The sequence below is a fragment of the Melanotaenia boesemani genome, chromosome 1, assembly GCF_017639745.1.
Source record: "Melanotaenia boesemani isolate fMelBoe1 chromosome 1, fMelBoe1.pri, whole genome shotgun sequence".
NCBI classification, from domain to species: domain Eukaryota; kingdom Metazoa; phylum Chordata; class Actinopteri; order Atheriniformes; family Melanotaeniidae; genus Melanotaenia; species Melanotaenia boesemani.
Genome location: NC_055682.1, coordinates 11,384,059 through 11,397,105, shown reverse-complemented (window position 1 = coordinate 11,397,105; position 13,047 = coordinate 11,384,059). Strand labels below are relative to the sequence as shown.

The window sequence follows — 13,047 nt, the reverse complement described above, 5'->3', positions numbered from 1 at the left end:
ACCTCTTATGTTGGGAAAGATCCTTTTCTGATGTTTTACGCTAAGAAAGTTATAAAAGGAAACTATCAACTATGTGCCTCAGCTCAATACGATGACACACCTCCTCCTTATAACTATGAAAAGGTTGACACCATGTTAAAACACACACAATATCTATGAAATCTTGGTTATTCAGTTCTGTTGTGACAGGCTTTGCCTAATATATTTCATGTGCAGTGTAATTTTGTGTTTCAACATATTTCTTGTTCTTGCATTTCTTTGTTTATTCCTTCCAAATGTGTTGAGTGGTTCTTTGACTAAGCTGTCTTAAGCCTGAGGGCGTTTCACCATGGTTTGAAAAGCATAGCGTGATTCACCAACACACACACACACACACACACCCATCCTGGGTTGTTGTGTTTTTGCCTGTGCCTAGCTTTGTAATTCGCTGTTGATTAGCTTAGATTTACTCTTGTTTGAGTTGCAGATTAGCCACAACTCCGCTCCACTCCATTCAACATGAGAACACATAATTGCACCAGACCTCCCGGTAATCTCCCAGCCAGTGAATGTAAGAGGTCTCTTTTGTAAAGATCCTCAATAGAAGGTGTTTTTTGTCAGAGAGGTTGCCTAAGAATCAACTAAACTGAGCCCCCAGTGAATCAGCGATGACAGCTACTTGCCCTGTGGGTGGCCTTTTCTTCTGTCTTCCAGATTGAGGGCATTTCTCTGGATGGGAACAGGCATACAAGTTCACATAAACAAGGCTGTTTGCTGTTACGCTGAACAATTAAGCACATGCAGTTTTTACTCGAACTCTTTAGATAAACACCATGAGCTCATGTGCTGTTGGTTTTGCATGCACAAAAGATGATGTGATGTACTTGTGTGAAAGAAAAGGTCGACACGATCCATTTAAACCCTGAAAAGGCCAAATTCTCTGAGCTACAGTGAACTGAGCACAACAAATCACCCGATTTCCATGTGCATATTTCACTTTCCTAGGTGAAGCTGGATAAGATGTTTGTTCAATCTTCACACACAAAAAAACAAGTGTTAACGTGGTAATTTGCTGTAATACGAAGGTCCATTTGCCAAACTAGTTCTTGGCAGTAACTTCCAGGAGTCAGTGTCTGGCAACTGCTCACAGTCAAGAATAAATCCTGCAGTATATCATACAGCTTAGGTTTTTATATTTAATTTCAGGATAACAGCAGGGTGCATGATTTCCTCCTGTTTTCAATCTTCAGGTTAAATTAACTAGCAGCTAGCTCTACCTTTAAAAGTTTAAAAGTAAACCCTTTTACTACAAAACTGGGATGCCGCATTGAATGTAAATTAAAACAGGATGTTTTAATTTAAGACTGGAAATGGAAAAAGAGTCTCCTAAAAGGTTCGCTGCTCTGTTAAAGATTGTGTGTACAAATAAATCAGCATTTAAAAAGGTTTGTTAATTTAAGAAGATTTGGAATTCATAACTCACGTCTTGATTCAGATTATTCAGAGAAATATCTGTCCACACAGGACAAGAAAATAAGCCCTACTAGGTGGTGATGGTTTTCAGGCCCACGCAGCACAGCATTAAAAACAGTAAAAACTCTGTAGTAAATAGCATTGCATGTTAGACACTGGTGATCACTGCATCCACAAATGGAAATTAAACCAAAGAAATAAAATAAAAAGAACTTGTTGCCTGTCAGGAGTTTAAGCAGCAGTGATGGTATGGAGGTGCACAGCTGTGAGGGCACCATCAATACCAGCCAGTGTTTACAAGCCTTTTGAGAAACATATTAGGTCATTTTTTGGAGAAGGCTTTGAATAGATCAGGAAGATGACGTCAAACCACATTCTGCACATGTCAGAGCTGCATGGTTAGTATTTGGCTAATAGACTGCTCTGCCTGCAGTTCACAGCTGTCACTCAGAGAAAACATCTGGCAGGTTAAGATATTATGAGCATGCCGTCCTTCTAATAAGCAGCTGAAATCCTGTATGAAGCAGAGATCAGTTAACATTTCCCTTATGTAACTACCAGAATTGATTTACTCAGTTCCAAAACTATTTTAAGGTGTTTTGATGGATTTATACGTGGTATTTATGTGTGGTATTTTCAGTTAAATATATCCTATAAAAGATGTCGCAGTTATTTAATTACAGCTTACGCAATACCTGAACTTTAAGCTTCGAAAATGCTTCTCAAAGTATCAATCTTTTTACCTGTTAGGACATTATTGTGCTGTTAAATTGAGCTACAGTTTTAACTTGACTAGGTCATTTAATTGGACTACTAGAAGGTGGATATTTTTATCGACTAAAGAATTTCAAAGTTTTACAGTGGAGAGAGATATGACCCCTTTAAGCCCGTTAGACTTGCGAGTAAAATAGCTAACTAACAATGTATGTGGAGGCGTTTTTTCCCCCCGTATTTAGCATCAAGTAGGATAGTGTTACATCAATGTTCCTTTGGCATGTGATGAGTTGGATTTTTAACTTGAAATTCGGAGGAACTCCCCCAGCACTGACTCAAAAATGCTCCTCATGTAAGAAGTAGTGATAGATGCAGAATAAACTGCCTATTAGCATGTCTGTCAGTTTGTGTCTCATTAAATTAGTTGCACACCATACTGTGTTCCTCTCATGAAAAACAGAACTATTTAGGGATGTAGGATGTGTTCACTCTATCAGCAAATAATCCCCTACAGTGTTTGTGTGCACAAAATACAGACAGCCTAATGCTTTGTTATGAGCTTGTACTGCTAACAGTAGTTAGCCTGGTGAGTGAGCACAACAATGAGCAAATCCTACTGGTTTTCCAGCTTCTCGCTGGAACAGAGTCACCTCAGGTATGATATCATTCCCAGCTCAGACTTCCGACTTCCCAGGCAAATGAAACGCAGCATGAGGCTTCTGCTACATCACACAGCAAACGCCCTGCCGGCTAATGAAGCTAGTGAGCAGAGGAGAGGAACTAATCACAGTAGATGAAGCAATATAACAAGCATGGCACCGTCCAATTTTGAGCACCACCTGTTTCTGAGTAAGAACTCCTGCTGAAATTCCTGTCACCATCCAATGTTCATCCACTTAGTTTAGGCTTTAAATTCAATCAGACATTTAAAGAAAAAAATAAATGAAAGAGGGGTAGTGTGGTTATTTATCATTTGGGCTGAAAACGATGCCCAGCTGAATTTCCTGACTGAAATGAAATGTAATTGACTCTGGTCCAACATTATGCCCTCCTCACCACCAAGCCAAGTTTCCAGTTGTAGAAGCAGCAGGACCTTTGTGTGCTTGCTGAGAGACTGATTGGTCTGAGGGCAGAGGGTCCCATCCCCCCATCCTCACAGGCCTGGAAGAGGAATTAGGCTTTAGAGCACTTTAGATGAGGTGGTGGCAGGCTGGGGAACAATACAACCTGGAAACAGCTTATGGCTCATCCATCTCATAATCCGTCACAGAGCGATGCCTGTCGAGTCGGGCTGGCTGCACAAAGGAAATATTTTGGGAAAGATACAATCAATATTTGCTCATTTGAGACAGTTTGACAGCAGAACATGATGCACTAAAACCACTTCAAAAATCCTACATCCCCCCAACTTTACACACACTGTTGCAGCATTTTAACAAAGACAAAAGACACTAAATAACTTTAACTGTTAATTAACAAAATAATAATAATAATAAAAATAGTTACAGCTAACAGTAGGCCACTGCAGCCAGTGGCTAGTTAGCTTAGTTCAGCACAAAAGCAAAGAAACAATTTGCTTGACTAGTCGTTTTACGCAAGTCTGGACAGAGACAAGCTGTTTCCAAATTTCCAGAAAGATTTCTTAAATAAAAAGCTTCTTCTGATTATATGCGATTGACTGATTGACTGTTAATGTTAGAACTGGGCTTAATTCCCATCCATCTTTATAACATTTTATTGCCTGTTGGCTTTGTTTAATCCAGTGATGGACCCCAGTTAAAGAGTGGCTACACATAAACATTGAAAAGCTTTCATTCTTTCAAGACCAAAGAGGAAAGACACAGATAAAGATCTTAGATGTGGATGATGGTGTGTGTTGTCAGTTCACAAAGAGCCACAGCCTGTTTTTGCCCCTGAGTAAATGCTAATATCACATATATAAATTCCACAAATGACTGCGATCTGTGGAAATCTTTCCAGAGAAAAGACCAAACACGCTCTTTACAAAATGCTGCTGACTCCTACAAGTCCTCAAAAGGAGAACAGATGCATAAATTCAATTAAAAATGGATTTCCCATCACAAATGGCTTTCATTTGCTGGCATTTCTAAAGATCTGCTGATATGTAATCAATAAAGCCCATGACCTTTTGACTTGGTGAATGAGACAGTATCTATAACCACACAAATGTTTGTAAGGGGACTTTTAGAATTATGGCCACATCAATTTTCTAAAGAGAATGCAACAGAAACACGCCATAAAATTACTGAAGACACTCCTGGGTTTGCACATTAGGGTAAAATGACTCCCCCTCTTCCCCTTACACACACCAAGAAGGCTTCACAGCTTCTTTACAGTCTGCCGTCAAGGTTTCTTCTGTCAGTAAGCGTAAATATCTGAATGTAGTGTTTTATCAAGCTTTGAATATGTAAAATACTCCCTTCCAGGCTTCTGTTTTCTCTGGAGCAGGCAGATACACAACGTGATTACCCAGGATTAACTATTTGCATTTTGCTACGTGATAGCCAATAAATGCAAACTTGATTTTCCCACAGACTTACAAATATGTTCTTATTTTGTTTAAATTTAAAGTAGATTTGTGACATCATTTGAAAAAAAACAACTAAATAACGTTTTTTTAAAGCAATTTGTTGCCCTCAGTAAACTGAAAGTAAAGCTTTGTGAATGACATGTCGTATATTCAGATGTGTCTTTTGCAAATGCTTCATGATCGTGGTATGATTGCTATTTGACTAATTGGGTCAAAACCCAAGTTTGTCCCAAATAAGATGTTTCAGACAAATTTAGAACATGCCATAAAAAGATATCACTGCTTTCATGGCTGATCTCATTTTTGAGAGAGGAGCGATGTGGATCATGTGTTAAAGATGAAAGGAAACATCTTTAATAAAGTGTGAAACCTCAGTTTTCTACATATCCTTTAATTTGACCTTTTCATGTCACATTTGCATCACATCTTTGACATGGGATTACACCAAATCTTACTTTTTCCCAATTTAATTATATTTGTATCCCAAATAATGGCTCAAACATCACTGTTGGATTTTTGATTACATCTTTTGTAATTTCTTCAGAGTTTTGTCGCTCCTTCATGAAACATTCATGTCAGCTGACCCTCTCTGGTGTTTGCAACTCAGTCTCCTGCACCATTGTTCCCTGCTCCCTGCATAAGATATGCACTAAAAACGTTATGCAATAGTGAGCCATGAATTACGAGCCTATGTTGCATCATTCTTAAAGCTGTACAGGTACTCTGCTGTAAATTTGAATCATTTTAAGATGCTGTTTATACACTAAATTATACTATTTTTTTCCAGCGTTAAATTTTATACTCTGACTTAAGAAACTCCTTTAAAATGACAGAGGGTAAATATATTGCCCTCTGTAGTAAGTAAAGCGTGATTTTACACACAGTCTGTATCTACAGCCAAGCGAGTCTTTCTGTGAGTTTACTGAAATGTTCAATGCAAACTTGCTGATGTTATTCAAATGTTATGTTTACCCAAGTGGCAACTTCCAGAGCTAAAAAAAGAAGCCAACATGGAAGTGCCAAAAACTGCTGTTCCTCGAATGAGGAACTTGAGGCTGGCTCATAAAGCGAGTCAATCTCTAAAGACCTCCATGTTCAAATGGCTTACTTTATAGCTGGAATAAACATATTTACAGCTTGCTACAAAAAGAGAGAGAAGAAACTGCTGCTCTCTATGGCTGTACTTCTCTGTGCAGGAGGTGAAATATCTTACAACTCACTCATTTCAATTTTATTTGGACTTATTGTCATGTATTATGAGTTTGGCTACTTTGAATGATGAATACTATGGCTACATAATTGTGCAAAAACCCAACATACAACAGCCAAAGAACAAACATGAGGCTTTAAAATAACAGTCCTAAAATCCAAGGGTTTATAGTTCACTGACTCAGTGAAACGTTTTAACATATTCAACAAACTAAACATTAGTGAAGACAAAGAATAACTGAGGCTGTTCAGGAATGAAAAAAGGACAACATAAAACCTTGGAGTCAAGCGTGCAGTAAAGTTGTTACACTTTACCCTTTAGGTGGTATGAATGTCTGCACCAAAGTTCAAGTTGCATCGTCTGACAGTTGATGGTTACCTAGCAAGACAGCTAAATTCTTATAAGACTGCAGAGATCAGGATCACTGTTTCACCAGTCACAAGCCTATGCATCAGCTGTTTTTATACCATGCCTGGCACCAAGGACTTAATAAACTAAGTAGCCATCACTGACATCACATCACATCACATCACATTTTAGATCCCTGAGATCAAGGATTTGTTGTCACCATCTTTGTAACCCTCAAGTTATGAGTAAGCAGTGGAATGACCCTTGAACTGGGTTGGGTAGACTGAATGCATAACCTTCTTAATTGTGTTTTATTATAAATGTGACTATTGCAAACAAACCATTGAATTAAGTCTGAAACTACTACTGAAACCTATGGCCATAAACTGATCAATAAACTGCTGATTGGATTGCGACTGACATTGCATATTAATGTTTATTTAAAAAATTCTCATCTTGAAGACCTCTCACTTGTCAATTTGGTGCACAAATACAAGTAATAATAAAGAAATGAACTGAAAACAAAGCAAAATATCCACAAAAAAACCAAAACAAACATATTTAGTCTCACATGCAGCAAAAGTAATGAGTTGTCAATGAGCTTGGGTCTCTTGCATAAATATCAGGTGACTTGCTCCATCACCTCCCCTCCAACCTCCATGGCCATCTTTTCTGGTACATATGGAAGGAAAGGGTTTGTGTGTCTTTGCTGAGAAATATTGATATTACAAGCATCTGTGATTTCCAGAAACAGAAACTGACAACATTTTATTCCGGGGACTGGGCTGCACCTCAAACAAGCAAAACAAACTCACAGTGAAGCAAGAGGAATGGATTTATCCCCTGGGGATCATAAACGTTAATATGAAATTTCATGGCAGAACATTTTCAGTCTGGACCACAGTGGTGAGTAAAATGAGAAGACTAGCTCGTACCTCTTCAGTAGGCTGTGTCAGTCTATGGAATGACAATTTTCCTGCCATTTATAAATGTGATACAAGGGTGTTACTTGACACATTTTCAAAAGTGCTAAAGATTAAGTCTCCTTTCGACAGGCTTCAAGGTTTTACAGTTTCTTTTATGGAGTAATGGAAAGATGATCACATGAATTGAGCCAGCCCCTCTGTGATTCCACATGGCTGGCTGATTAGCCCTTTTTTCACTGATGGAAAACACATGGCGTCCACACAGCTTGTTCATTTCAGGTTTAAGATGGTGTGAAGCTCATACTTGGTTTCAAGCCACAGCCTTGAAGGGCAGCCATCATCAGATTTCTGTCCCCTCCAGTCCCCACTGGCCGCTGACTGTTATTTAGCTTTCCAATGGAGGTTGGCTGTTCCCTGGGGAAAGCAAGAGTGTGCCTGCCAGCAGGAATGCATCGGAGGCAATAGAGGAAGATGGAGGATGGTGAGTAGCTGCTGCTGCTGTGTTTCCCTCTGTGTGAAAATGAGTCCATTAATTCAGCCCCCTCCCCTGCCTCTCCCCAAGCCCTCCCTGTGCCTGTTGTCTCTGTTTGTTAGCGAGATGATTCCTTCTGTCATGTCAAAGGCAACATTATCATATTCTTGTTGCCTGGGAAACCAGCGCTGAAGCGAGACAACGACTTAAAGCCTTCGCAGCGTTTGAAGCTGGTAAACATGAAAGGTTATCTGTGAAGCTGTGAGAGTTGAGACTGTGACATATCTGAAAGGGTCTTATTGTTAGAACCTTTTTTATGGCTCATTGTTCACTAAGAAATACCCTTTTGGTTGTTTGTTAATAGATTTGCTTCACCAAAATGAGAACATGGCATTGGCAGATGCAAAGGTAAGGTCCAGTTTGCTTTAAGCACGCCAAGTTCTGACCTCAACATTGATTTCTTTTGTGTAATCAAGGTTTCAAACAAGCTGGACATTCAGTTCTTCTCTGAACAAAATGTGATTATATGCCTCATTTATAAAGGGCTGTTTTTAATTATGTTACTTTCTAATAGTAAGTTATACTAGCTACCTAAGTTGCTGCTAACTGCTTCACTAATATCAAATTTTGTAACTACTAAAGCTTTTTGATCATTTATAATCCACTGATAGGAGCAGTGATTGGGTTGCCAGGTTGTGAAAAATCCCCTTTGACAGGTGTTTACCCTCCTCCAGCATGACACATGCTTTATCATCTTAGATAAGATCTGTAGGTCATTGGTTAGTGTGCTCCAAAGGACTGTTCCACCACTTGCTTTCTGTTAAAGGTCAGCAGGAAAAACAGGATCAGAACCCCCTGATGTAAAACCCAGAAAAATGTACAACCAGGCCAGTGACAGTTAACCATTAAATAGTGTAATTGTAATTACTGGAGATAATGATCATGGTTGCATAATTGTCTTCGTTCACCTGTTTGAAAACAGCACAGTTTGAAAACAGCATTTAACAGAGTTTGTCTTTTTAGTAATCTCATCTCACTGCAGCCCACGTGAATTTTTATTATTTTAAAAGCCTAAAACAAAAACTGTGTTTATTTTCAATAAATGGCTTTTATTCATTATAAGAATTAGCTTGAAACCAAATAAACAAATGACAAACAAGTAGCTAAAAGAAGCTAAAAATTAAAATAAAATGGAGGGGTGCTTGCTCCCCTTAACCCAGCATTTCTACAATCCTGGATACGGCCCTGCCCCCGTCCACCAGCCGTACAAACATTTCCAACACCGACACATGGCGGCTGCTTAAGCTGGTGGATTTTCCTCCTTGAAAAACAGGCACGTTAAATCGCAGTCCACGCGGCGCGATTCCAGTTCCACGTCTTTCGCCCGCGCGCTGTGGAGTGTGACAGTTCAATCCGGCAGGAACAAGCCTGTCCTGGATTTCCTAACCGCTCCCGCTGCTGCTGGTTGACTACATTGTATCAGTTCCCACACGAAGACCCAGCACGGTGCTCGACTGAAAACGGTGAATACGGAGGAATTACCCTGGATGGAAAGCTACTAACGGTTGGATTAATCGTAATAAAGTCGTGGGAGAAGAGCGGACTTGTATTGGCCTTGAGACCGCAGCGATAAAAATGCGCTCCGGACTCGGCTGTTTTCGCTGTGGACGGTGTCTCGAAGTGTGATGGCAGAAGTCCAGTGAATCGCTGGCCTCCCCTCTTCTCTTGTGTTGGATGTCTTGGGGAGTGCGTTGCCACTGGTTTCTAGTGCTTAAACATTTTTAAAGGTTTTATTGTTATTCAAGCTCGTTACTCTGATTTGTTTTTTTATGGAGCACACACCACCATGGACAAACTACGGTTTGGATTAGGAGTGTTTAGTTAAGTAGGTAAGTTTGTATATATTGTGTCTTTTCTCTCATTGTTAACAGTGCTACGAGTCGTTAGCCATTTAACGTTAGCCTTGCGTGCAAGGCAGACAGGCTAGCTTTACACCATGTAGCCAACACAGTATGCAGCAGCAGTAAGCTGCTAGCCAAGGCTGACTGACTGCACTCTGAGCTCATTGTTTCACTGTGCCAGCTAGCTAACGTTACAGTCACATTAGCTCATTACACCAAGCTAAGTTAGCTTTGTTAGCTTCTTCAACTTATTATATCGCGAAAACCTGTAAAACGGGCAACTACATCAGAGTAACATTAAATAACTGTTAGCTACAATCGTTTAACCGGGGGGACATGATAGTTAGCCGTCGCCTCGAGGGACAATGGCATATATTAAGTGTAGAAAACACATGCCCGTGTGCACTAGTATTGTTTCTTTCAGTGTCTAGAAACAAAACGTAATGGGGAAAGATTAGTAAAACCATTTAAAACGGCCGATTCCGTTAGGACAGTGTTTCTCTTGCTGGATACCGGGGGTGGGGGGTGCATTTGAAAATGAAACGTTTTTCACAAACATGTCCCTCTAAGCACGTGATTAATTTCCATTATTAGTGAAACTTTAACAGAAGCGTGGATAGTGTTCCACTTTTGTTAATGGTTATATCTTCTTCTAATTGTCTTCTCATGAAACTTAAAATCTCTCAAAATGGAGGATCATGGTCCTATAAACGTATAGATTTAGGAGGGGTAATATATATAAAAAAATAGGGATAAAAAAATATTTGTTTGTTGGAAAAACCCAATTCAACATAGCTCATATTTATTTATCTATTATTATAAGGCCACTATGGGCCAAGACAGTGCTCAACCTTGTGGTGTAAGCTGCTTTAATGGAGTATGGCGGGTGGTACCACATTATGGACCAGTCAGTGTCCAGTCTAGTACTCAACTGCATTGTAAAGCTGTCAACAGTTGATATTAAATTCTGCACTTTATGAAGATTTCAGATTTCATCATTTATTTCTTTCTTCATTCATATGGATTCTTTGGTTTCTTTAAGCTGCACCTAATTATCCAGCTTCTACCTGATGGCATTGAATGTAGCAGTTTTCTGCAAGTTTGAATTTGCACAATTTTGACTATTATTTGCTTTTCTCATTGTGCAAGAAATCTTCTAAACTTGTCACGTGGTTTCCATGACCTTTCTCCTTATAGCTACCTTACAGCTATATCTAGTTAACGAAGATCAAGCTTCTTTCTGTGATTTTTACATGCAACTACTAAAAGTTTATGAAGCAACTCTAGAGATCCTCCACACAGTCTTAGTTTGTTGTAATGTCTTCTGCCTTCACTAAAATAATTGTCAGATATTTAGTATATTTAAATAATTTCCCTGTTGCTAATGAATTTTTTTCACCGTATTTATAGAACAATGTAATCATATTCAGCCGTGGAAAGAACACTTGCGCTGACTCCTTGTAGTGTCTATGTAGGACTACAAATTAAACTCAAAATTCAAGGACAGTATGTTACCAAGGTTATCATTCAAGGGCAGATTGGAGAAAAAAAACTATTCTGTTTTTGAGTATGTAATGGGGGTTGACAAATGCCAGGCTGCTCTGTCATTTGCACAAACTTGTAGTTTTTGTATTGTTAAGTGATGAAAATGCAGTTCATAAATATCAAATTGAGTTATGTGCATTTTTTTAAATTGAAATGATCAGCATGGATCAGAGTTCATTAATCACAATTCAGTTGCAAATTTAAATAATCGTAATCTGTTAATATCAGATTTTTTTTTTTACCAAAATATTCAGTATATATGTCCTACTACTTTAACAGCAAGTCTTTTAAGAAGGCAGCATTGTGGGTAACTGGTTATGAGATATCTTCGGAAGTTGGTTGCAGCTGAAAAATTTGTTCAGACAGAAATTCTAAAATGACCTGTTAATCAGCCATTAACTGTTCAGAGGAGTTCTGGCTTAAGCATAACTCATCTCAGTGTTGTTAATCGTGTTTAATGTCAAAGAAGTAGAAACAAAGACACGGATTACGATGTTGTCTTTGCATATCTACTTGCTACAGAGTTCGTAATGAACTGCCAGTTACAAGCTGCAGATAGTATCTGGAAATATTAAGGTACTGAAGGCGGTTTGATAACTGGAACATTGCTGTTGAATCACCGGCAAAGACAATTTACGTGCAACGCTGATCACATCTTTAAAGAGTAGCTGGCTCAAAAAACAGTCACTTTGCTAACAGTGTATCCTTGTCAACTTGTCTTCCTTGTTAAGCTGCTGCCATTCTTCTTTGGTATTCGCACATCAAACAGAGGCAAATCATTGATGTATCGTCGGTGTATATTTACACGAAAGGGCTGCATAAGTGGTAATAATGTCGTTGGTAATAATGACATGTGAGAGAAGGCCTTGTGGCGTGGTGTTGGTTTTTTTGTTTAGCTTGTTTGTTGACATTGTCAACGACATTGGCTTTGGTGAAAACTAAAGTTTACAGCCTTATCTCGACAATTTATTTTGTGCACATATAGAAAAACAATGTGGAACAGGGATTCAATTATGTATAAATTACTTTTTTACAGTTATTTTTTAGCACGTTTAAACACTTATTTATGTGTTTTGACAGCAAAATACCCACTTTTTACTAGTATTAGCATTCTGTTCAATTTGTAAAACAAAAAGAAAAATTGAACAAATTTACATGTGGTATGAATTCAGGTTTTGCCAACCCCACAAATGGAAATCAGCATTTTCCTCTGAAAAGCAGCAATAACAGTTAGCCAAGCAAAAGTGTTCTTAGCTATAGGTACAGTTACATCTTAAATATATCAAGTTGTTTATCTGGTTGAGCAAAACATAACAAAAATCCCCCCAAAACAGGTATTAAAGCTATTAAATGGTATCCAGATCACTGTAACAGGCATCCACTTTGGTCAGGTGTGTCATGCAACATACATGGCTAATGTGCAGCAAGCATTTAACTAATGTTTGGGAACACAACGGCAGCTCTGAGTCAGTCAGCAGCAGACCTGTCGTTTTGTTGTACCATGTGCTTTGTCAAGGAGGTCAGCAGACATGTGCATTAAGGTTGGTGAGAGTCAGGACTTGATATAATGCTATTGTAGATGGTAATGATGTCACATGACATACAGGAAGGGTTGGTTGTAGACAAAACAAGCACATGTCCATAAGAACCTCAAATAAACAATACATAAGATGGGAAAACGTATGATAAGCATTAGTTGCATTGTTTTATTCAGCTATACAAATAAACTACTATGGTGAGAGTAGCAACAAGAGCAGCTTTACAGAAGTTACTGTGATCTGTATGCATTCTTTGCTGACTTGTATTGCATTGATTTTTACTCATTGTAAGTTTTTTTTTTTCATATTTTAGATTTATTGCCCTTTCATTTCATGCACTTGCCATTCCAAAATCAATACAAAAGATTGTAATGTAACAATTTCAAGCCT

At 38.6% G+C, this 13,047-nt stretch overlaps 1 protein-coding gene across 5 annotated transcripts in view; it reads left to right on the top strand.

The window, feature by feature from the left end:
• The first annotated feature begins 7,571 nt into the window (after nucleotides 1–7,571).
• LOC121637352 (zinc finger protein 609-like) overlaps nucleotides 7,572–13,047 on the top strand; it is a 92,732-nt gene continuing 87,256 nt past the window's right edge. For 2 of the 5 annotated variants that reach the window (XM_041981500.1, XM_041981469.1), the window contains exon 1: nucleotides 8,943–9,562. The gene's annotated coding sequence lies outside the window, so the exon portion shown is untranslated. Of the gene's footprint in view, nucleotides 7,683–8,942; nucleotides 9,563–13,047 lie in introns of those variants that run through there. The other 3 variants (XM_041981492.1, XM_041981485.1, XM_041981476.1) reach the window with 3 other exon arrangements.